This window comes from Adiantum capillus-veneris, chromosome 16 (assembly GCF_014529385.1).
Source record: "Adiantum capillus-veneris isolate H3 chromosome 16, ASM1452938v2, whole genome shotgun sequence".
Taxonomy (NCBI): Eukaryota; Viridiplantae; Streptophyta; class Polypodiopsida; order Polypodiales; family Pteridaceae; genus Adiantum; species Adiantum capillus-veneris.
In genome coordinates, this window is record NC_140946.1 from 63,517,881 (window position 1) to 63,542,007 (window position 24,127).

The following is a 24,127-nucleotide window of genomic DNA, read 5'->3' on the forward strand; positions in this document are numbered from 1 at the left end:
CTGAACTATCAGCCCAGAGAAGTACCAGCTAGAGTTAGAGAAGTACTAGCCAGAGCTAAATCCAGAGTCAGTGTCATAAAGCAGGCCACCTCAAACTATACCTAGATATAGCCAGATCTGTATCATTATGTCAGTCGGATTCAATGCCAATTTTTCAGTAGAGCATCAAAAACCAGAATATGTATGTATGTATAAATTTTACACATAATTTATGGTAGTACCCCCCAAGAGCTTAGCTTTGGTAAAAAAAAGTTCACTTAACCCGTCAGAACTTAGCAGAATCTGTAATAGGCATGTTTACCGATTGGCATATACTTAAGTACCAAAGGAAAATCTTCATCAGTAGCAGTTGGATTAGTTGTCTAGGGAAGTATCAGCCAGAGCCACAAAAAGTGGAGTAGAACACTATTTGTAAAAGCGATCCATCATCGAGAAAACAAAGTTTTAGATAGCAAATTCTCGAGCAAAGTGAGGAGGCCATAAGTCCAACTCGACCAAAATTATGTCAAAATTAGCCCGAGGACCAAAGTTAATCATAAAAAATTCCACTTGTTTTGTGTTTAAGCCATAAGTTAGTTAATATTTACCTCCTGTTACACCATAGAGGCCAGGTGAGTAGAGCTCTCTGAAAAAATATTCTCAGAATTTCTCTGAAAAAACATAGCTCCTTAAGCCAGAAAGAAGTAAAACCACTAGCCCAAGGAAGTGTGCGTGAACCCCACCTTATTCCATAGTTTATGAAGGAAAAAATATCATATTGCAGATAAATCATGCTAAAAGTTTTTAAGCCATTATCCAAAAAAGCCTTAAAAACCAGAGTGGCTCAACATTAGTTATGTAAGCCAAACCCAGCTCATCGAGTTTGACGATTCTCCAAGTTTTTCAAGCACAATCATATTTCAATAAGTAATCATTCAATATGATGATATCTTGGGAAGTAATCTATCAAAGCAAAACAAGCTAGGGTAGAACAAACATCACTATCAGTCAAGAGCTTCTTTGTACCAGCTACCTTGAGCCCTTTTCCCACAATGTAACTTGCTGTCCGATTATGATTCTCCTCATAACTCACCAGAATATGAACCATACCATTTCGGCAGCATAACCAGTCATGCCATCAGGCTTTCAACACCATACTCACCATAAGTATCAAGTTAATGCAAAAAGCCCCAATTTTACATAAGTTTCCATGGTAAGCCACTACTTCAGAGAGTAAAAATGAGCATGACACAAGCCCTCACAAAAAACCAATGTTCAGCAAGTAATCCACCTCAGTAGAAGTAATAAGCCAAAAAATAATTATGGTATCATATGTGCCATGTATGTATTATAATTAGAACATGCAATTTTACCATTTGAGTGAGTTACCCCTTATCTTCCTATATCAAAATATCAACCATCTTTTATACATTCAAGGTAAAAGGTCCTGTCAAACCTGGAATAGTGGTAAAAAGACAATGTGATAAAAATGCATAGTACACACTAAAGATGGTGAATAAGGGTGAAAGCATGACTGGGTGGACACCAAAGTTGTGTCCGAGACATCACTATTTGGAAAATTAATAGCTGTAATATGTTTGACAAAGATAGAAGAACCCAAGGCGTGTGATATATCATTAGATAGCTCTTGAAGAGGAGAATCTAAAAAGATGTTTGGCGCCAAATTTAGAATTAATTTGCAAACATTTTACCGCGCGCCACGTCTAATAGTGCAACTATTCAAAACTAGTAATCAACCCATAAAATTGTACCACCCAGTCATGCTTTCACCCTAGAAAACCTTTGAAGTAGAATCCATCTAACAATCAACACAGTAGCATTGGAAAATGTGTTACTACAGAGCCAAGCATCAACCTTTCTTGCATACTCTCCTCTACACCAAGAAAGTTTACACCAAGACCAAGTCTAAGTGAAGGGAAGAGCCCCTCACCTTATATGGTAGAGGAGGCAAGGAAGATCGCCAAAATTACTCATTTGTGGGGGTGCTGCAACAGCCAAGCATTGATTATTCTTAATAAGCGTGTAGGAGGTATAACAGCTACACATCACTCCATGTGAGGTAGGCAGAGAACCCGTGCCAAGCAACCCTAACCTCCAACGTAGTTAACAGAGCGGGATCGTGACGTGCTATGTGCGCCACGACAGAGTGATCAATAGATGCATCGATCAAAACTGAAGTCTCCACACTCGCCGAGGTAAGGGGCCAAAAAAAGGGGATTAAGTGAACTTGGTAAGAGCTAAGGTAGGGGGTGATACCCATATGGTACCCACTGAGCCCATGCTCCAGAAAAGGTTTATACTAACCCAAGCAACCCGAGAAAGTAGTGTAGATATGGTTGGATCCATAAGGGTTTGCACCCCCTAGTTAGGTTTTTTTGTGCAATTTATTCAGCCTTGCAAATCAAGATAGTATGGTAGGTCAACAACAACGAGGAATTAAGTATCCATTAGTTGATTTCATACTCAAGGAGGAGATCCTTATGCTCACAGTATGCTGCTTGTACTCGAGCAGCAAAGGCTTAGTCAAACCGCCATAAGAGTGTTGGGTAAAGTGTTACCACCATACATAGTTAGTTAGGGTAGTAGTACCAATAGGTAGAGTTAGTGTACCCATAACTACCTACCCTGGTCAGTTCCAGTGACCAAGTATGTGTGTGTGTGTGTGTGTGTGTGTGTGTGTGTGTGTGTGTGTGTGTGTGTGTGTGTGTGTGTGTGTGTGTGTGTGTGTGTGTGTGTGTGTGTGTGTGTGTGTGTGTGTGTGTGTGCGCCCTATCCCAGGCGCCATACACAATGGGTTTCGATAGTAGGCCCATTGTGTATGGGCCTACTGCCTCATCAAGTTGATGAGAATAGAATAATCAAGTCTAAAACCAAAGAGTTGTATCATATTAGAAAATCCATGAGTCTCATCAGATCTATAAGTGACAATGTTAACAGATAGGATTATACTCCAGTCATAGTTTTAAGGCTTTGTTAGCCAGTAGAGAGTAGTATGGATGTCGTTCATAGTCAGTCATAGAAGTTTTCCATGCTTTAAGCAGATTCTATGGATAGTCCTGAAACGAGCCATCCATCCAAGAGTGGTTCATTTATAGGTAAAATGTTCCTAAAATCATAAGAATCAAAATAATTGCACAAGGGTAAGTAATTTTGGATTAACCTGCAACTAAAACCAGCAGAATCAAATACTACAATAGTTGTGAGTAAGAATCCAATCTATAGACAAGGAAAGACCACCTAACACATGTCGAGCTAATAAGCAATTATATATAGTGGGTCCATCAAAGCCCATAGACAAAAATCTCCAAAGACAGCATCGTGGTTTCCAAGCTTTCTGGCGAACCTTGTGTTTAGGACAGGACGTGTGTGTTGTTGTTTTTAGACTTATACTATAAGAACATAACAATTCAAAAACAGTTGGCTTTAGATAGAGGAAAATGATTAACAAAAAAAAAACTTAGTCTTTGATTCATTTTTGTAGATAATAGTAAGAATGAAGTATCCTTCTAATGTTTCGTACACAAGATAATCAAGAACAACTTATTCTGAACTGAAAGAGCCCAGGTTCAACAGTGATGGACAAAAGCTTAGCCAAAAAGAGCTTAAGTAAAGATAGATTCCTCACCTGCATCCATATAAACAAGACAACAGATTCATTAGCCTTAAATATGTATTACAAGTGTCAACAAACCTATCAGTTGTTATCCATGTCCTACTTAAAACCTTTTTAACTTATACCTACCCTCCATGTAGTGTTAAATATCAGCAAGTATCCATTCTTAGAGCAGTAAGCCATAGATGAAAGTTACATGTGTGTGTGTGTGTGTGTGTGTGTGTGTGTGTGTGTGTGTGTGTGTGTGTGTGTGTGTGTGTGTGTGTGTGTGTGTGTGTGTGTGTGTGTGTGTGTGTGTGTGTGTGTGTGTGTGTACCCGCCCTATCCCAAGCACCATACTTAATGAGTCGGAAGTAGGCTCATTGAGTATTTACCGTGTGTGTGTGTGTGTGTGTGTGTGTGTGTGTGTGTGTGTGTGTGTGTGTGTGTGTGTGTGTGTGTGTGTGTGTGTGTGTGTGTGTGTGTGTGTGTGTGTGTGTGTGTGTGTGTACCCACCCTATCCCAAGTACCATACTCAATGAGTCGGTAGTAGGCCCATTGAGTATGGGTCTACTACCTGACTAATGCTATGAAATTAGTACGATTAATTCTCATGTCAGGCCAGTTCCTACATGAGATAGCATTAGTGAAAGTGTTGATTAGATCATTCTTCCTAAAACCATCAAGACAAAATTTGTTAACATGAGATGATTAATATCTTCCCGTGCTGTGAAGCAGTCAGAAGAGGAATACAGAATCATGTAGAGTAAACTGATACACATGTTCAGTGTTGTCTTATGCAATCGATTACATTTTTTATTAATAAACTTTGCAAAAGAGATACTAAGGTTATCTCTTGTAACGGAATATGTCTAATAACATTTATTGTAGTGGAATTAAAGTGACAATAGTGAGCATTTCCTTAAGAGAATTCTTAATGAACATAGGGAGAGTACTTGATTGAAGATAGAAAAATAAACGTTATACCTAGTTGGCTTGCCATGAACAATACTTGCAAAAGAGAGAGAATTAGAGAAATTGACAACAGTTGAGGACCGGATTTACTTGGATCCGGTCCCGCCTCCAAAAGGCTTTTGTATTATAGATTCTCTCATGAAGAGAGGCTTGGTACAATACATTCTTTGTGGTCCTTGAGACCTTGTTGATGCTATGAAGATGGTAAGATTCATACACCAATATTATGCCCATAATTAACTTGCAATAACATGAACTTGTCCCCGGCCTCAATCCCAAGACCTTAAACACCTTCAAAGGTGGAGAGAGCTAGCAAGGAGTGAGGGAACGGAAGAGAAGAAGATGTATTCTTACAAGAAAGATGTAGTCTCCTCACATATCATTACTCTTAGAGCATAGCAAAGCATAGTCATGGAGATGAAGAAGATGATAAGCATTGCTTTATAGCTTGACTCTTGGTTGGATTTGCATTCCATAACCAAGAAGTGTTGGTGTAGGCTCTCTACTTTTCAAGCTTGGAGAAGGAGATGGAGTTCTTGCAACAAATGAGAGAATGTGTTTGTGTGTGTGTGTGTGTGTGTGTGTGTGTGTGTGTGTGTGTGTGTGTGTGTGTGTGTGTGTGTGTGTGTGCGCTCAAAAGTGAGAGCTTTCCCTTGCCTTGGTCGACCCCTCTCTCCTAGCACTAGATTGCACCCCATTGGACCATGCCAAGGCCTAGCCAATCATAGGCTTTGGTCATAACTAGAAATTGAGGTAGCATTTGGACAAGTGTCCCTCTTTCCCCCTTTGAGAGAGAGCGAGATTAATTATTTATTTAATTGGATCTAAATTCGCATTGTACCTCCCTAAAGGACATCCAACAGGATTCAAGCACACTATGAGGGCAACATGGCTAGAGGCTTGACATGTGTCCCTTATGCCTCTCGTGTCTTGGGCATGCCTTGACTGTGTGTGAGTGTGTTCTCTCACATCCACTACCTTTAGGGATCTCCCCCTCCTATGTAGGGCTCATGTTTGACTTGAACACCTCAAGCACCTTGGTCATCAAGCACCTCAAGAACCTTAGTCATTAAGCACCTCAAGCACCTTAGTCGGCTCAAGCACCTCAAGCACCTTAGTCAACTCAAGCATCTCAAGCACATGCCTATCTTGCCTAAGCTCTAAAGTACCTAAAGATCCTAGGTTTAAGGTCTTTTAGCACTAGCCTTTTGAGGCATTCAATGAAGCTAACCCTAAGGTCTTTTAAGCTCCATTATCTGCTCATTGCTCTTTGGTAGACCATCTCCTTTTTGGACCCTCAATGAGATGGAGGCTTCTCTCCATTTGGTCCCGTGATGAGATAGGTCTAAAAGCACAAATCTATATTCTAACTCTTGTTCCCATTCATTTTCCCACATCAAATGATCAGTTCAATATGAGAAAATCGTTTGTGATAGGTAGATATTAGATTTTATGACATCCCTTTTCCAAATAAAATGAAGATCAAAGTCACCTTATAGGAATTGCGTAATATGATTGAGAATTAAGGAATTGTATCGAGGTAGAAAATACCCTTGAGGAACTTGGTTCAATTATAAGACATTTAAGATATATTGTAATGATTTTATTGAAAACGGCTCTGTTGTTAATGCTAAGAATGTCATCCATATATCTATAGGTATGATTAAAAAGGGAGAGTTTGTGGTTGATGTTGAAGCCCATTAGAATCCCAACATTTTGATTATAGCAGTCGCCATCAAATTGTTCAAAGCAATTATCAAGAAGCCACGAAATATGGTTACATAGCTTATCCTCATCAAAGTGATCAATATGTGTTAAATTGGTTTTTTTAATCCATCTAGGTTTATTAGCAAGGGAAATGAGAGACAGACCTCTTTGTTTAGCATTGTCGTAGTCACTATTTTCAAAATGTTTTTTAATCCAATATCACCATTGAGGGGAATGTTTTCGTAACATTGCGTAATGTCGGCAGAAAAAAGATGAAAATTTTATTTGGGGAGGTTAAGAGTAACTTCTATAAAGTTTTTTACAAGCCAAAATGGATTGTAGTGGATCTTGAGAAAATCTAGATAGAGTTTCTATTTTTTTGCACAAACAGATTCAAACTCAGTTAATACAAGGTCCAGGCATAAAGTAATGTCTTTAGTAGAATTTGTAAAGATTCCATTCAAGACATCTAAAATCCATCAAAATTTACTTTTGTGATGTCTATAAGTAGGGAACAACACTAGTAATTTGACCGTCTCAAGAGACTACCATAGTGGGTAGAAAGACAATTAGTGATGTCAGTAGGAGATAAGTTAAGTAGTGCAAACTCATCCCCTGTTAGATGTAAGGGAGCAGCTTTCCATGCAACGTTTTTACATATAAGAGTAGGGCAATTGAATGCCTTATCAAGATCGTCAATAAATGATTTTTGTGCAAGCAATAGTTTAGACAGTAGGAAGCATCAACCCTCTCTTTTTTTTTTTTTTTGAAAACCCATTCAGAGTATGTGCTAAGTGCGACAAACTCTATCAGTAAGTCAACAAACCAAGAGTAAGTTGCAAACAAATTCCAGCTATGTAAAGCACTGATAGCATAGCCAGTAGGATTCATTAACCCTCTTCCTTCTCTTTTTTTTTTGTAAAAAAAAGCAGAAATCTTTCAGAGTATGTGCAGAGTGTGGCAACTTCTAACAGTAAGCCAAGAAATCAGTGTGAGTTGAAAAAAACCAGCCAGGTAAAGCACCAACCTAAGTTGCATTATCATGTTTGATTAACTTCATTACTCCCTAGTAAGAGGAAACCCTCACTTCTCTCTTTCACATATACACACTATGCAATTAAGGCTAAGTGAGGGGCCAAAGCAACCCTCACCTCTTTTTATAGTAGAATCATATAGGTTGAGGCGTTTTGTATTGCACAGAGTGGAAAATCCCACCCGATCTGCATACTCAATAGGTCCAAGCTTCAAGGCAGATAATCACTCAATGCAACCACCATGGTTAAACAGTAGAAGCAGAGGTATGAGAGAGAGAAGGATAGGGTAGAATTTCATATGTTAGCATAGCACGGTTTCATGCACGTGATAGCAGGAGGTATGCAGTGGGGGGGAGAGGGGGAACATAAGGGCCATGAAGGGCTATAGTATGAGAAAGTATTGCTTGGGGGCATAAACCATTGAAATGCTACGTACTAAAAACAAGACAAAGTGAATCATAAACCAAGCTCCCATTAAGGAACACCATCCAACGAGGGGCTGAGGAGATGAGCATTTTATAAGTAGAAACCGTGTGTGAATCCCATGCTAGTGAGAGCCATCATCCAAACCCAAGGGGGTTTGTTCCTACCAAAAAATTGGGAAATGGTTACTTAGAGAGGTTCCATAGAGATAGTCATTGTTTTAAGTCTGAAAACATGCTCAGGGTTCATAGCACCAATTTAGTGTTTCCAAGAAAATGATGTGTATATAAACGGGGTTTATACCAAAGAAAATGTGAGTACGAGTGTGTTTACACTATTGGGTAAGCAGTAGCCAGAGCATGGATGAGGTAAAGGGTAGCAGGTAACCATAAGTTGTCAGAGATAGTGCTTTTTAGGTGAGAGTGAGTGTGAGGGCATGGGGTTAATCTTTAAAAGCCAATTATAGCACATAGTGATACGTGTGTGTGTGTGTGTGTGTGTGTGTGTGTGTGTGTGTGTGTGTGTGTGTGTGTGTGTGTGTGTGTGTGTGTGTGTGTGTGTGTGTGTGTGTGTGTGTGTGTGTGTGTGTGTGTGTGTGTGTGTGTGTGTGTGTGTGTGTGTGTGTTTTGTAGGCGCTAGTGCTAGCCGCATGGGAAACGATCATCCACGTGCAGTGAGTGCGTAGTTAGCAGAGCATTGGTGTATTAATATAGGAGTTTTCATGTTGCGATCATGAACCCATGAATCCAGTGGCGCCAATCGTGCAACAACGCCAATGAAATTTGGTGATAGTAGGAAACACCATTGTTGGGATTATTTACTAATCAACAAAATTTACTACCTATGTAGTTAAATATATGCAAAAAAGGACATGTTCCTCTGCACACAAAGCGTGTGAAAAAACAACCCATTTAATCATTGCCTAGAGTATGGATATACATAACATGAGGAAGCCAAAAAATTATAAATTTATATGTGGAACCAAGCTAAGAGAAATTTTTCAGTCCTACAATATTGAGCATAGGTTGTTACTCATAACCATATTGAGTACATGTGTAGGCCTAAAGTCCTAGAGAATACACCTATGATATAAAGCAAGTGAAACAAACCCTATTATTTGGGTTTGAAGCTTTATAAACCTGATTTGGACACATTTAATTCACCAGGAAAAAACAAAAAATTCTCACAGGGAGTTAGGATAACACCCCATTATGACCAAGGAATTATGAAGTCACCAAGTTGTCAACTAGTAGGATTCACTACTCCTTTAGATTCTCACTCCATTTGTGTCATTGTTTGCCTAAACGTAGATGACATATACGAGTTTGATTAATGAGCTTCATGTTATGAAACATACAAAGCCACTAGTATAGCGTAAGGTAGGTAAATTTGTATACATGCGTGTATCCAAACAAGAAAATAGTCATAAACGAGTGTGTGTGTGTGTGTGTGTGTGTGTGTGTGTGTGTGTGTGTGTGTGTGTGTGTGTGTGTGTGTGTGTGTGTGTGTGTGTGTGTGTGTGTGTGTGTGTGTGTGTGTGTGTGTGTGTGTGTGTGCACGTGCATGTGCATATGGTTGTTATCCGGCTATGTCTATATTCATCATTTTGCTATTTATTATTTAAAATTTTCAGATGTTATAATGACTGCTAGTGTATTTACCATATCTGATAGTAATGACCGCAGTATGCATGCTTGTGCCTACTCAGTCCATAAAAATAAACTTCATAGATCAAATTGTGTGTGTATGTGTACATGTTTGGGTGCGTTTCCATTTAATTATGACAATTACCAATGTGTGCAAGCATGTTATATAACTAATAGGTTACAGGAATGTTGTTTCATGCTATGCTCATTACCAAGCTAAACACTCGTACACAATGAAATTACCCCAACATTCAAGAGCTCAAACTACACATTCATGTGTGTGTTATGTTTCCTATTAAATATACAAAACAAAAGGAAGAATCTCTCAGTTGATCGACAAGGATCTACCTGAACGGACGCAATTGCTTGCTATGAGCTTGCAAGTGGGGGGTGTATCGATAGTAAACCTCGAGCTACTAGCCTTCTTAATGCCTCCTAAATTACGTGTGAGTGTGTGTTCTTGACGAGCCAACATGTAGGTCTAAGATCTCATGCAAGTGCGCGATGAACAGAGTGCAAAAAAGTTGCAGAATACATATTATTTCCAAGATTATAAACGATAATGCTTATTGTAAGTAGTATGTACTAATAGAGGTGAGGCCACCTACCCATAGTAAAGTGAACTCATCAAGTCCTCTAATTCAGTAAAATCGGTGTTTAAACCATCACATGAGACCACATGATTTGCCAACATTTTCTTACGAGACAATATGGACCAGTTCCTATGAAACTTCTTAGACCAGGTTCCCGTAATCACTTTGTATTATTCATTGAAACCATCCATGGTTACATTCTCAGTAGGTATAATCTTCCTCCCATGTCACGGTTAGAGTTGCCATAAAATCTAATATATAACTAACCCAAATGATTTTCTCATATTAAACTGATCACTTAATGTGGGAGAATAAACGAGAACAAGGGTTAAGATATAGACATGCACTTATAGATCTATCTCAACATGGGGCCAATGGTAAAGGGGCCCAAATGAGAGATGGTCTATCAAAGAGCAAGGCTAACCAATGGAGCATAAGACCTTAGGGTTAGCTTCATTGAAGACCTCCAATAATGAGTTTAAAAGTCCTTTGACCTTAGGTAAGCTAGGGTTGTGCTTGAGGTGGGAACCCGACCCAAGCTTAAGATGCTTGAGGTGCTTGATGATTGAGGTGCTTGAGATGCTTTCAAGGGATTACCTGAAGAGATGGCCGAATACATCAACTCTCAATGGCCTGGTACTATTAGCAAAGTAATCCATCACACTATGGTTGCTTCACGCATCAATTGCCATCAAGGGGCTAGACGTAATGTCAAGCCCATGGAAAACAAAGACAAAAATGATGCAAAGGGGAAAACCAATGTTCAAAATTCTTCCCCAGGCACTTCCAACAACAACAACAACAATCGGTTCAAGGAGAAGGAAGTTTACAAAGGCAAAAAAAAACTCTCTTCTGAAGAGCTTGAAGCTTTTCGCAAGGACCATAAGTGCTTCAAGTGTGGGGAGCAAGGACATGGCTATCATTCTTGTGCCAAAAAGAATGCTCGCAATGAGACTCCTAGGGCTTCCACCATCGAAGCTCCAAAAGAGGATACTCATTGCAAAGGATCATCACTTTCCTATACTTGGGGAAAGGCAAGAGAGCATGATGCCTTCATCTTGTTTGACCCTGGCTCTACTCACAACTTCATATCAACGGAGTTGGCCACCAAGTTGGGCATTCAAGCTTTCGAGATGGGCGATATGGTAATGGTTGACATAGATTTCAAGGGACAACAAGCCTCCGTTACTCCCTTGATTGGGAAGTCGAGGCTTCATGTCCAAAGCTATGTCGACAAAAAAGACTTCTTCATCTCTCCTCTCCAACATGAGGATGCTATCCTAGGGGCGCCATGGTTTGATCACATGGGTGCCAATATGAAGTTCCCTAGAAGGAGAATCTACTTCACCTACAAGGGAAAGAGCATGTTTATAGATGCTAGTGAGCGTGGTCACACTATTCCTCTTGTAAATCCTCCTGCTTTTGATAAGTCAATGAATAGCTCAGTTTTTGCGTACATAATTTTTGTCAAAGAGTCTCTAAAAGATCCTAATGTTTCATCAAATGTAAATGGTAGGAATCAAGAAGAGTTAGACTCGTCTAATTTTCTAAAAGGATTCCAAGATGTCTTCATCGATGATATCCCTATGGACTTACCTCCAAAACAAGGGGATGATGACCATCGTATTGAGCTCCTTCCAGGAAGCTCACCGCCTAACAAGCCTCCTTATCAAGTCTCTCAAGTTCAACAAGTGAGATCATGAGGCAAGTACAGGAATTGGTAGACAAAGGGATGGTGAGTCCTAGTTCCTCTCCCTTTTGTTCTCCAATCCTTTTAGTGCAAAAGAAAGATGGTACATACCATATGTGTGTGGACTATCAAAAACAGATTTCCTGTGCCTCGAGTAGAAGATCTTTTTGATAAGCTACAAGGCTCTATCTACTTTAGTAGGATTGACCTTAAAGGTGTCTATCATCAAATAAGGATAGCGGATGAAGATATCCTTAAGACCGTGTTTCACACAATGTTTGGTCTTTATGAATATCTAGTCATGCCTTTTGGCTTGATTAATGCACCAGCTTCGTTCAATCGTCTAATGGAGATAATTTTTAGACCTTATCATAAATTCACTGGAGTGTTCTTTGATGATATCATCATCTACTCCAAGTCTTTGGAGGAACATAATCAATATCTCCAAGTGATTTTTCAAGCATTGAGGGAGAACAAGCTTTTTCTCAACCAAAAGAAAAGTGAATTTTTCTTCAAGAGATTCAATACTTAGGTCATATTATCTCTCAAGATGGTATCCGTATGGATCCATCAAAGTAAGAGGTAATAAAAGCATAGCCTAACCCAAGGAATCTACATGAGCTAAGAAGCTTTATTGGTATGTGTGCATACTATAGACGCATTATAGCAAAATTCTCTCAAGTAGCAGCGCCATTACATGACTTAACTAAGAAGAACGTTAAGTATGTATGGACTGCTAAGGAGCAAAATTCTTTTGATAAGCTCAAAGAGAACTTACCTCCCAACCATTCCTCATGCTTCCGGATCTCTCAAAACCATTTGAGGTCCAATGTGATGCTTGTGGTGATTTCATTGGAGCAGTTTTGCGTCAAGAAGGGCATGCCATAGCATATGAGAGCCAAAGGCTCAATATGGATGGAGGAGTCTTGGGCATTTATGAGAAAGAGCTTCTAGCTATTTTACATGCCCTAAACACATGGAAGCACTACCTATAGGGGACTCCATTTATCCTACGAGCCGATCACCAAAGTCTCAAGTAGTTCATGACACAAACCAAGCTTTCCAACAAACAAATGAGGTGGGAAAATTTACTTTTTCAATTTAATTTCTATATTGCTCACATTGCTGGTAAGCACAATCAAGTGGCCGATGCACTTTCACAACAACCAAAAGTTAATGCGGTGTCTATCGCTACTCACAGTGATCTATCTTCTATGATAGATGAGTATGCTACTAACCCTGATTTTAGAGACATAATGTCAGCCCTTTCTTTGGGGAAGAAAGAGTAACCATTCACCTTCCAGGATGGTTATCTTCTCCATGGCAATAGGCTATGTGTTACACATTCCCTTCATGTGAGAAAGTTATGTATGAATCCCATGCTCCTCCCTATGCGGGGCATAGAGGTATTCAACCTACTCTTCGAGGAGTAGAGACGTATTTCTATTGGCCTACCATGAAAGTGGACTTACAAGAGTATGTTTCAAAATGTGTAGTATGCCAAAAGACCAAATATGATAGAGGAAGCAACCTGGATTACTCCAACCATTACCTATCCTAAATTCACCATCGGAGAGTATATCCATGGATTTCATCTTTGGATTACCCAAATCTATCCATGGGAATACCGGAATATGGACAATAGTCAACAGGTTTAGTAAGCAAGCACATTTTATTCCTATCAAAAAGACTATTAAGGAACATCAAATGGCAACTCTCTTCATATCACATATTTTCAAACACCATGGATTACCAATGACCAATAAATTTTTGGAAAGGTCTCTTTGAAACTCTAGGAACAAGATTGAATTTCTCTTTTGCCTATCACCCACAAATGGATGGCCAAAGTGAGATAGCCAAAGTGAGATGGCCAAATGGATGGCCAAAGTGAGATAGCCAATCTTATGATACTCGATCTACTAAAGACTTATGTTACATAAGTAGATCAACGCTCACAATGGGAAAAGTACTTACCACTTGTAGAGTATGCTTACAATAATACTGTACATACTTCTATGGGAAAGGCACCTTTTGAGATCATTGAGGGAAGACCTAAAAGTACCTTGCTACTCAAAGTACATGGGAAGATCTTCGTTGCCGATGAGTATAGCCGTGACCTACAAGAATCTTTTCAAAATATTAAGGAGGCTATATCCATCTCTCAACAAAGGCAAAAAGCTGCTGCTGACAAGCACAGAAGGGCCTTAACGTTCAAAGAAAATGATTGGGTCTTACTTAAGTTTCCTAAGGCTCAATTAAGGAAAACGATGGGCAAAAATCGTACGGGCCATCAAAAACATTATGCTAAGCAAAAAGATATTGTGGTCCTTTCCAAATTTTGAAGCCTATCAATGAGATGGCCTACCAACTCAAATTGCCCAACCATTGGCTCATACACAATGCTTTTCATGTGAACCTACTCAATCCCTACAAAGGAGAGCCACCAAGTGAACCAATTATTAAAGACCCACCCGAAGTTGAAGACCAAGAAGAGGTGCTACAATCCGAAGCTATCCTTCGGCATGAAGACAAGGTACTACGACATGGTAAGATTATCCGACGGTATCTTATTAAATTCAAAAATTATCATTTTGAAGATGCAAGGAATACAACTCAAGGACAGTACGAACCTTGTCAATGCTTACAATGCTATATTAGAGTAAGCAAATGTACAAAAAAATTTAAATGACCAATGTTTTTGTCTTATAAGACTAATTCTCTTTTTATTGTGCACAAATTTAAATAGTATGCATGCTTAGAATCATGTTTGTGATGACGAAGTCTCTCAAACACCAAGTAGAATCTGTCACTCTACTTTGGGAGAATGAAATGGACTAAAGAGCAGACATGCTTGCGGCAGCTATGTCTCCCAAGCACCAAATGGATCACTCATCCATCTTGGAAAGATGTCGTAGGGTAAAAAAATGTCATAAAATCTAATATCTAACCAACCCAAATGATTTTCTCATATTAAACTGATCACTTAATGTGGGAGAATAAACGAGAACAAGGGTTCAGATATAGACATGCGCTTATAGATCTATCTCAACACGGGGCCAATGGTAAAGGGGCCCAAATGAGAGATGGTCTATCAAAGAGCAAGGCTAACCAATGGAGCATAAGACCTTAGGGTTAGCTTCATTGAAGACCTCCAATAATGAGTGTAAAAGTTCTTTGACCTTAGGTAAGCTAGGGTTGTGCTTGAGGTGGGAACCCAAGATTAAGGTGCTTGAGGTGCTTGAGATGCTTGATGATTGAGATGCTTGAGGTGCTTGAGATGCTAGGGTTGTACTTGAGGTGAGAACCCAGCCCAAGCTTGAAGTGCTTAAGGGTCAAGCTTGTGGTGGGAACTGGGCCTAGGCTTGAGGGGCTTGAGGTGTGAAAATTCAAATATCTAATGCCTACAAGGAGGGGACGAGCCCTACATGAGGGGGGATGATAGAGAACACCCACACACTCACACAAGGTCTACTTGGAAAGCAAAGGGAATACTTGTCAAGTTCCTCCTCATGTTGCCCTCATTGTGTGCCTGAAGCCTATTGGTTGGCCACCCAAGGGGTCCAATGATAATTTAGGAGATTTAATTAATTGTCTTTGCATTTATCAAGTCCTCTCTCTCAAAGGGGAAAGGGGAACACTTGTTCCGAGGCTACCCTTGTTGCTTGTAATGCCTCATGCTTGTGATTGGCTAGGCCTAGAGGGGTCCAATGAGCTTCAAGCATGAGCTACAAGGGGGGGTCGACCAAAGCAAGCTAGGGGGTTGCTTAGGGGGTATACTCTTCCACACACACTCACACACACTCTCATTATGCAATATGCAGAGTGCAAGAGCTCCCTCTCCTTCTCCAAGCAAGTAGAGGTTGAGAGCCTACACCAACACTCTTGGCTATGGAGTGCAAATCCAACCAAGAGCCATGCTTCAATGCTTAATCTTTCCATCTTCATTACTATGCTATTATATATGCTATCAAGAAGAGTTATGATAAGTGAGGAACTAATTCTTTCTCCTCTGAAATGTTTCTTCTTCCTCTTCCCTACCCTCATTCCCTGCTAGCTCTCTTCACCTTCGAAGGTGTTTGAGGTCTTGGGACTGAGGCTTGTGACAGTTAAGGATTTCTTCAAAGTTTATGTTATGCTTGTGATGCATGAAGCTTTCCATCTTCATTGCATCACCTAGGTCACAAGGAACACAAAGATTGTATTGTAACAAGTCTCTCTTAATGGGAGAAATCATAATACAAATGCCTATTGGAGGGGGGACCGGCCCCACATAAATCTGGTCCTCAATTGTGTCATGTTCTCTAAATTCTCTCTCTTGCAAAAGTATTGTTCATGCCAAGTTAACTAATTGCTATGCCTATGTTGTTATCTTTAATTATGTTCACCCGCTATGCTCACAAAGTCATTTCTCAAAAGTACTCTCATTAATTTCCGCTACTCTCAAGTTAAATAGGCCAATTCCATTACAAGAGTAGTCAAAGCTATTATACAATTATTGCCAAAATTCCAAAAATATCTATTAATGGCCTATGGTAGCCCGCGACTACTATCCTTGTCGGAGTTTGTATGCGTCTATCTGATAGATTTCTGCATGATTGACGAATTGTCAGTAAAATATCAAGGTACTAATGATGTACGGTGCTATGTTATAATGTGTGTGTAGCTGTTTTAATTATAACAATTACACGCCAATGAACAAGATGTTCAAAAAGACGTATGGCTAAAGATGTCTAAAAAAACATAAGTACAGAAACAACTTAGTCTTTGATTCATAACTGTACAACATAATAAGAATGAAGTATCATTCCAAATGAGCTTGTACAAAGTATCAGAACTATCCCAATTGAATCATCAAGTGCTTTCAAAGTCGGACTGTAGCAAGCTAAACCTCTTTAAGCCAAGAGAGAACTCTCACCTACATCCATATAGTCAAGATAGATATGTTAGACTTGGCTACGTATGGCAGGATTCAAAGAATCTATCAGTTGTTATCCATGTCAAACTTAAAAATTATTAGATTAGCTATTGTCCTACATAACAAAAAATGTCAAGGATAAACATCATATTCCTGCCAAAGTATCTTCATATCTTTTAACTTCTTCTTTTTATAAAAAATGTCGACTAATCCATATCATTCTATGTAGAGTATGAAAAAATCTTGCATGCAATGCTAAGTTTTGTAACTTCATCTAAAAATATGCTTCGAGGTCGAGCCCTTCAAAGCCAGAATCAACTAGGATTATCATTCGACCAATTTTTAGGCCAAATTTCAAGAACTAGAAGTCATTGAGTCATCCAATATTCTGCAACAAGTTATGCATATTTACCAACACTATACCACATTCCATAAAGAATTCCCTTTGAAACTAAAGTAATAGCTGAACCATCAGCCTAGAGAAGTACCAGCCAGAGCCAGAGCCACAGCCAGGGCCAACCAGAAAGCAGGACACCTCAAACCATTCCCAGAAATACCCATCTAAAGAGAGTGGAGTCGATTCCGCACACAAAAAAAAATGACTAGTCACATCCAGAGACCAGGATTAAAGACCATAAAATGAGCTATAGACAGACGAAAAAACTTGCTATTGAAGCATAGATAAAGATCAATTCTCAGTTTGTAAGTCAAGGCCACCAGGCTCCCCCTTTATAACACCATAACCTCAAGGTCAGTTTTTCTACAAATAAACAGACTCTCCATATCACAACATCATAGCATGTTCAGGTATTAAAAGCATCAAGACATGATTAGTAAGCATATGTTGGTCAGAATCATAGGATAAGCCAAATCCTAGGTAGAAAAGCATAAAAAACTAGAATATGTATGGTTTACATATATTTTTTAAGGTAGCACCACCACCAAGAACCAAATGTAGTGGAATATGTGTGTGTGTGTGTGTGTGTGTGTGTGTGTGTGTGTGTGTGTGTGTGTGTGTGTGTGTGTGTGTGTGTGTGTGTGTGTGTGTGTGTGTGTGTGTGTGTGTGTGTGTGTGTGTGTGTGTGTGTGAATATGGTTAAAATTAAAGGAGTAGATCTAAGCCAGACATGCAAGCAACCAGCAATAAGTTAGATTTTTTGTTTAGCCAAAGCAAATAGTTTCCCCCATATCACAATACCCTACCATACTCAGGTAGTAAAAAAAACCAGATCAACACCTATATGTTCAAGTATCACTACCAGATCAATATCAAAATCAGATTGGTACAAAAGCCAGAATGTTTACATATATTCTATGGCAGCATAACCAGCATTTCCACCAGGCTTTCAACACCATACCCACCATAGGTATCATGTTTATGCAAAACACTAATTTTTCATACGTTTTCATGATAGGCAACTACTTCAGAGATTGCATAGAGTAAATTCTCAAGTAAAGTGATCAGGATTGGAGCCCAACAAAACCATATTATTTAGTATTTTCAAGTCAAAAAGACCAGCATAAATTCAGTGTAACAACTTTCCTTGGAAAAGGCCTTTGTCACAAAATAGGGCCATAGTTCAGCCAATATTAGGAATCCATCTCATCAGTCTAATTATAGCCAGTATCCGATTTTTTGTAAGTCAGAACAGTCTCCCCCATATCACCATAATATAGCATATTTAGGTAGTAAACAAACCAGATCAATATCCATATGTCTGTCAAAATTGATGCCAATTTTTAGTATAGTAGCAAAAACTAGAGTAAGTATGTATGTAATCAGTACTAGGCAAGAAGCAAAACAAACCCTCTATTGATGTGTGAATATTAGTACCTAGATTATTATACCATATTCCTTAGCTAAAGAAAATTCCAAATGAACAGTTCTTTCAATATTCTTAAGGTCAAGAAATTCTTGTTATAATCACCCAACAGAGCAAGGGATTATCTAAGCATTGAGATTTTGAGTAAAAAAATATATAACCTGTGAACAGAAGTAATCCCAAGATTTTCTCCAAAGTGCTAAGGAAGACCAAATCAAATCTAAGTGAAGGGAAGAGCCCCTCACCTTAATATAGGGGTCAAAGAAGCATGATAGTAGTCGTCACAGCGTGCTAGGTCTAGCCACACCCAGCAATCCATTCACAATGCGCAATCCTCATCGGGATCGTGAGCGGGCCCTAAAGCGGAGGAGATTTTATGTAAAGGCAGATCTACAAGCCTTGCCGGGCCGCCAACATCATTACAAGGGGAAGGGGATCGCTGGCGACAGATATTGCATAGAATTCATCGCAGTGGTTTAAGCTAGGAGACACCATATAGGGAAGGGTTATTTCCACAAGGGACTATTCCCACAGGGTTAGTGTTTTAAAGGTACCATGCTACCAAAACAGCATAGTGGATAGCTTCACTTAGCCATTATGTTCTCCATAGCAAAAGTTAGCAGTAATCATTATGTAAAGCATAAGGTAAACTCCCATAAGGCAACAACTCAACTCTAGTTTGAGTGTAAATGGTTGGATGTCACATTTTTTATCCAGATACAGTGATTCAGGACACAATCAGAACCCCTCCAGGTGCTATCAAGGTCAGATGATGTGACCAAGTGTGTGTGTGTGTGTGTGTGTGTGTGTGTGTGTGTGTGTGTGTGTGTGTGTGTGTGTGTGTGTGTGTGTGTGTGTGTGTGGGGGGGGGGGGGGGGGGGGGGGGATTTTCAGAGATTTCATTAGTTTTCACTTGAAAAAGTGACTAATTGAGTTGGTTTATTCATGAAAAGCGTGGATTTTGTTTTTCCTTTTGAGGAGCTTGAGGGGTTGAAGCATTGTCCTATGGTTCTGCTTCCCATCAGCAAATAAGGGGTCAAAAACATCATCCAGTAGTGTCCCAAACTTCTTAACATATTTATTAGAATTGTCCCTTGCAAGGTTTCTATTCATATAGCTACCCCTACTATTAAATTGAAGGGGTTTTGTTCCTATAGCTACCCCTCCTGCTAACTTGCTAACAGCCTTGATTATAATCTTTTGCCTCCTTAGCCTTTTTTGCATCCTTCTGGATTTGTTGACTAGTTCAAGATAGTCTTTAATCAAGTGGTTCTGTCTATGGATATTTTTTTGCACATATAGCACTTCTCCCATTTGGTCTTTGAGATGAATGATATCTCTAAGAGGGGGATCGGTATCCACTCCTATCATCAACTGAGGATCTTACTTAAGTTTGATGTCATTAGAAGGTTTCTACTCTAAGAGCTAAGCACCAATCTGTTTAAGCCAAGGATTAAATTCAATTGGATAATTTGGAAAGTCCACCCACATAGGGAACTCGGACGATTTGTTTCCCTTAGGATCAAAACTCTTATGCTATTTAAAGACTGACATGGGACTATTCCTAAGGAGACATTGACCTCTACTAATTACTTGCAAAGCACTATTAGATTCATAAATAAAAAATAGATAGTAATTATTGGGTATATATTTCACCTTACTTGGAAATAAGTTCCTGGACTCCCACTCTTGAAAAATCAATTGTTTTAGTACTTCAAGAGGGGGTTTAATTCTATGACAAAGCCCAATGATGACTCTTTCAAGCAAGTGCTTGAACCAATAAATGAGTTCGGTAGTCCCAACTATCACTTCTCCTTCACCAGCTCCTTGGTTTTGAGATTTGAGGTTCCACTCATCATTACAGTCATCAACATTGGATTAATTGAAGATCTTTGTTCATTCAAGGCATTTTCAATAACATTCGGAGCTTGAGAGTGCACTTACATACCCTCAGCTATTTGACGAGGGTTATCAATATTATGCCAAACATTAGAGATCAAAGAAAATTGACCATTAGGCAAAGGTGAAGTAGGGTTTACTTGGTTAGGTCGGCTGCATAATAAATGGGTGTAATGATGCATTGAAGCCTTGAGCTGCTCGACAGGGTGTCAAGGAGTTGAAAAGATCGTGCTAGAAATGTTGTTGCATGATAGGATTAGGGTTAGAAATGTAGTACTTCATGTGCATAGGACAGAGGTCCTTGAGCTCCAGATCTGAATTCTGGAGCAGGTCCTCCTGTTGATATGTTGCGAACGGGGTTGGTAGCTCCCCCTTTTGGTGAAGCCGCAAATGAGAGAAGAGCATTGAGAGGATTAGATTGACCATCACTATGGATAATGCCATTTACCAGAGCGTCCTATAGCATCATGATTCCCCCCCCCCCCCCCCCCCCCTCCAGGGGGAACAACGTAGGAGGACGTCAGAACCAGACAAAGTAGGAGAACTCAAAAGTGTAAGAGGGGAAAGTGTCTTAGTGCAATAACTTTGCATGCCTCGTCTCCCGCACCCGTACGATGCACAGGTAGCCTAGCTTAGAGCTCCATGTTCCACCACCAAAAGCATGGAATATTGTCCCCACACACATAGTGGGTAGCACTTATGAGTTTCCACCCTTCCCCTCATAGTTTATTTTTTTCCTTTCTCCTTTTAGTGTGAATGTGTGCAACGTGTCATATCATCCTTTTGCCAAATACTACACACTAACTATGAAGTTGTGGTTATGAAGTGTGAAAGGGTGTGACAGGGTGAGTTGGTTATGACAAGTTGCACAATGTACCCAATTTACAAGATCTAAGATAGTGATCATACGATGCACAATTATCAATTACTTTTCAAGTAACTATGCCTCATGCATGGTCACACATGCACCAACACTGTAGCGATTACCGCCCTCGTGTGGGGGGGCCAAGAAGCTCATTCGCTTGCCAAGTTACCAACCCTTTCCCTTTCAACCCTGTTAACTTTCTACTAGAAGCAAAACCGCAAATGGAATGATTTTGGCAACTTGCACAGTGTCAAGTGAACTCAATAGACTTTTCAACTTTCTATCATATCATGGAACTTGGGTGTCCCCCATAGATGGGGTAATTGTAACAGAGAGGATGATTAGATCTTTTGAAAAGACAACAATACACGCACACATCGAGTGGGAGGGGGACGTAAGGGGGAGCCTCGGCCCTCCACTTGAGGGGGTAACTGTTTTTGAGTTTACCCCCTTCCACTAACTGCAGCTCAAAGAGATGCAATTACATATCAGCTCCCCCCCCCACCCCCCGCGCCTAGTGCTTGCGAAGTCGTGTCTTTTCAAAAGGTCTAATCACCCTCCCTCCTACAATTAAACAGCCTCTCTCTCTCTCTCTCTCTCTCTCTCTCTCTCTCTCTCTCTACCTGGCCCTCCTCCAAAAGGGAGGGAAGGGGACTGAGTCATGGCTCGTGTCTCAATTTATTTGATAATCATAAGGGGGTGGAGGGAAGTGTGGGGAGGATTTGACTAGTATAGCTTATGAGTAATCAATTATAGATTTTGTTCACATGAATTAAGAACAATCATAGATTTGACAACGATCATGTTAGAGAGATCGAACTTCGAAGGTGGGGAGCAGACCCTACCCTACAATAATGTACATATTACCCATCAACTGATGATCAACCCATGTACAATGAACGAATGAAAAATAGGGGAGAGCTTTCAGGAGGGCTAGGGAATATGAATATGAATATGAAAGCCAGAAGGCATAGATAAGAGCAACCTTAATCATAACTTAAGATCGTAGAGTGGGGATCAAGCTTTTCAGTACAATATTTAAAAGGAACCCACGTGTGAGGCAAGTGGGGGGTCGAGCCTGGGATTGACTGTGATGATTGGGGGTTGAAGGTCCTTTTCCTTTTGCGTGCTCCAAGAGAAAAACCATTGGAAATGGCGAAAAGGGAATTCAAAGAATCCCGGAAAAGCATCAATAATGCAATCAAGATGTGGCAGGGGAAAAATGATGAAGAGGCCGTGCATGCAGCCCCTCGCTTGCAAACTTTGTATAGATTAGGGGGCTGGTACGGTGAGCCCCATCCCGTCCCCTTGTCTGCCATGCTTTTTGTCTCTCAAGCCTCATGAGTCATGCCATGGCCCATACCTGTAGTCCCCCAAAGTTCAAATCCCTTAGGCCTTCACATTGCACAAGCCTTGTGCCTCCCCTTCCACCCACCCGCTTTGCACTTTCTCTCCAAGCCCATTCACACGCACACTCCAAATCAAGGAGTAGGACCTAAAGCACTTCCGACTCCCAATGCTAAAAAAAACCTAGGATTCTAATACTAGTAAGTAACTCACTTTGAAATATATTAGAAACAGCAAAATGGCATCCATTCCTATATGGAAACATGAATGTGAGTGCATAGACTGAGCACTTGTGTAGTTGAGATGAAACTCATAGATATGGGGTGGTCATACATAGGGGGTGAACAACATGCCTACAAATTTTGAGATTTACCTCTGAATGTTTAACTTTGAAGGTAAGAAAACCTACAAAATAGAGAAAAATTTAGTGTAAAAACCTTCAAAGATAGTCCATTTATCTCTAACATTTTTATATGTAGGTTTTCCAAGTTTCTCTTTCACTACAACACTAAATGAAGATATTGACGCGTATATATCGACAGCCATGCTTTTCCATGCGTATATCGACGATATTAACGGGCGTCGCTATACGCGTCGCTGTACACGTGAAAAGGCTTTTATTTGTCACACATATAGCGACACGTATAACGACGCAAAAAAATTTAGAAAAAAAAAGCGAAACCCGCTCGCAGGGGCCATTTTCGCCAGCTCGGGTCTTGGCCGAAACCTGCTGTGCAGGTATTATGTCCATCTCCACCCTCCCCAACCCCTCTCCCTCTCTCTCTCTCTCTCTCTCTCTCTCTCTCTCTACCTCCACATCGTGTGTGTGTGTGTGTGTGTGTAGGAAAGAGAGAGAGAGAGAGAGAGAGAGAGAGAGAGAGAGAGAGCGGTGTGTGTGTGTGTGTGTGTGTAGAGGAAATAGAGAGAGAGAGAGAGAGAGAGAGAGAGAGAGAGAGAGAAATATGTGCGTGTAGGAAAGAGAGAGAGAGAGAGAGAGAGAGAGAGAGAGAGAGAAATGTGTGTGTGTAGGTAATCAAAGAGAGAGAGAGAGAGAGAGAGAGAGAGAGATAGAGAATTAATGTATGCTTAGGAAATTAAAATTAAAGATAAATAATTCAAGAGAGAAATGAAATGAAATGTTATATTAACGTCTTCCAAAGGCCAAAGTGACCTATGAGACATGAGACAAGAAAGTTACAATGTGATGGATCTGATACAAAGTCAGAGTAAGAAGATGACAAAATAAAATATTATGGAATCCTAAACTGCTAGGTGTGGACTAAACGGCTAAACGAGTTATTTAGGATAGGTGGATCTCCTCCATGGTCAGTACTCTGACCGGGCGTTGTGCATGTCGAGCCAAAGTGACCTAGCTAGATCCTCTCATGCAGCCTCTGTCGATGTTGTGTAGTCCTCCGCAGTCGTGGGCGTCTAGATCTCCCTAGATCAGTCGCTCGTGTGATCATTAGAGAGATAGGGAAGTAGAGAGCGAGAGAGAGAGAGAGAGAGAGGTAAGTAGAGAGAGAGAGAAAGAGAGAGAGACTTGTCTGGCGTTTTTGAATCTTCAGTTAGTGTACGGGTGGTCAGATGCAAGCGTCACTGCTTTGTTTAGGTACGT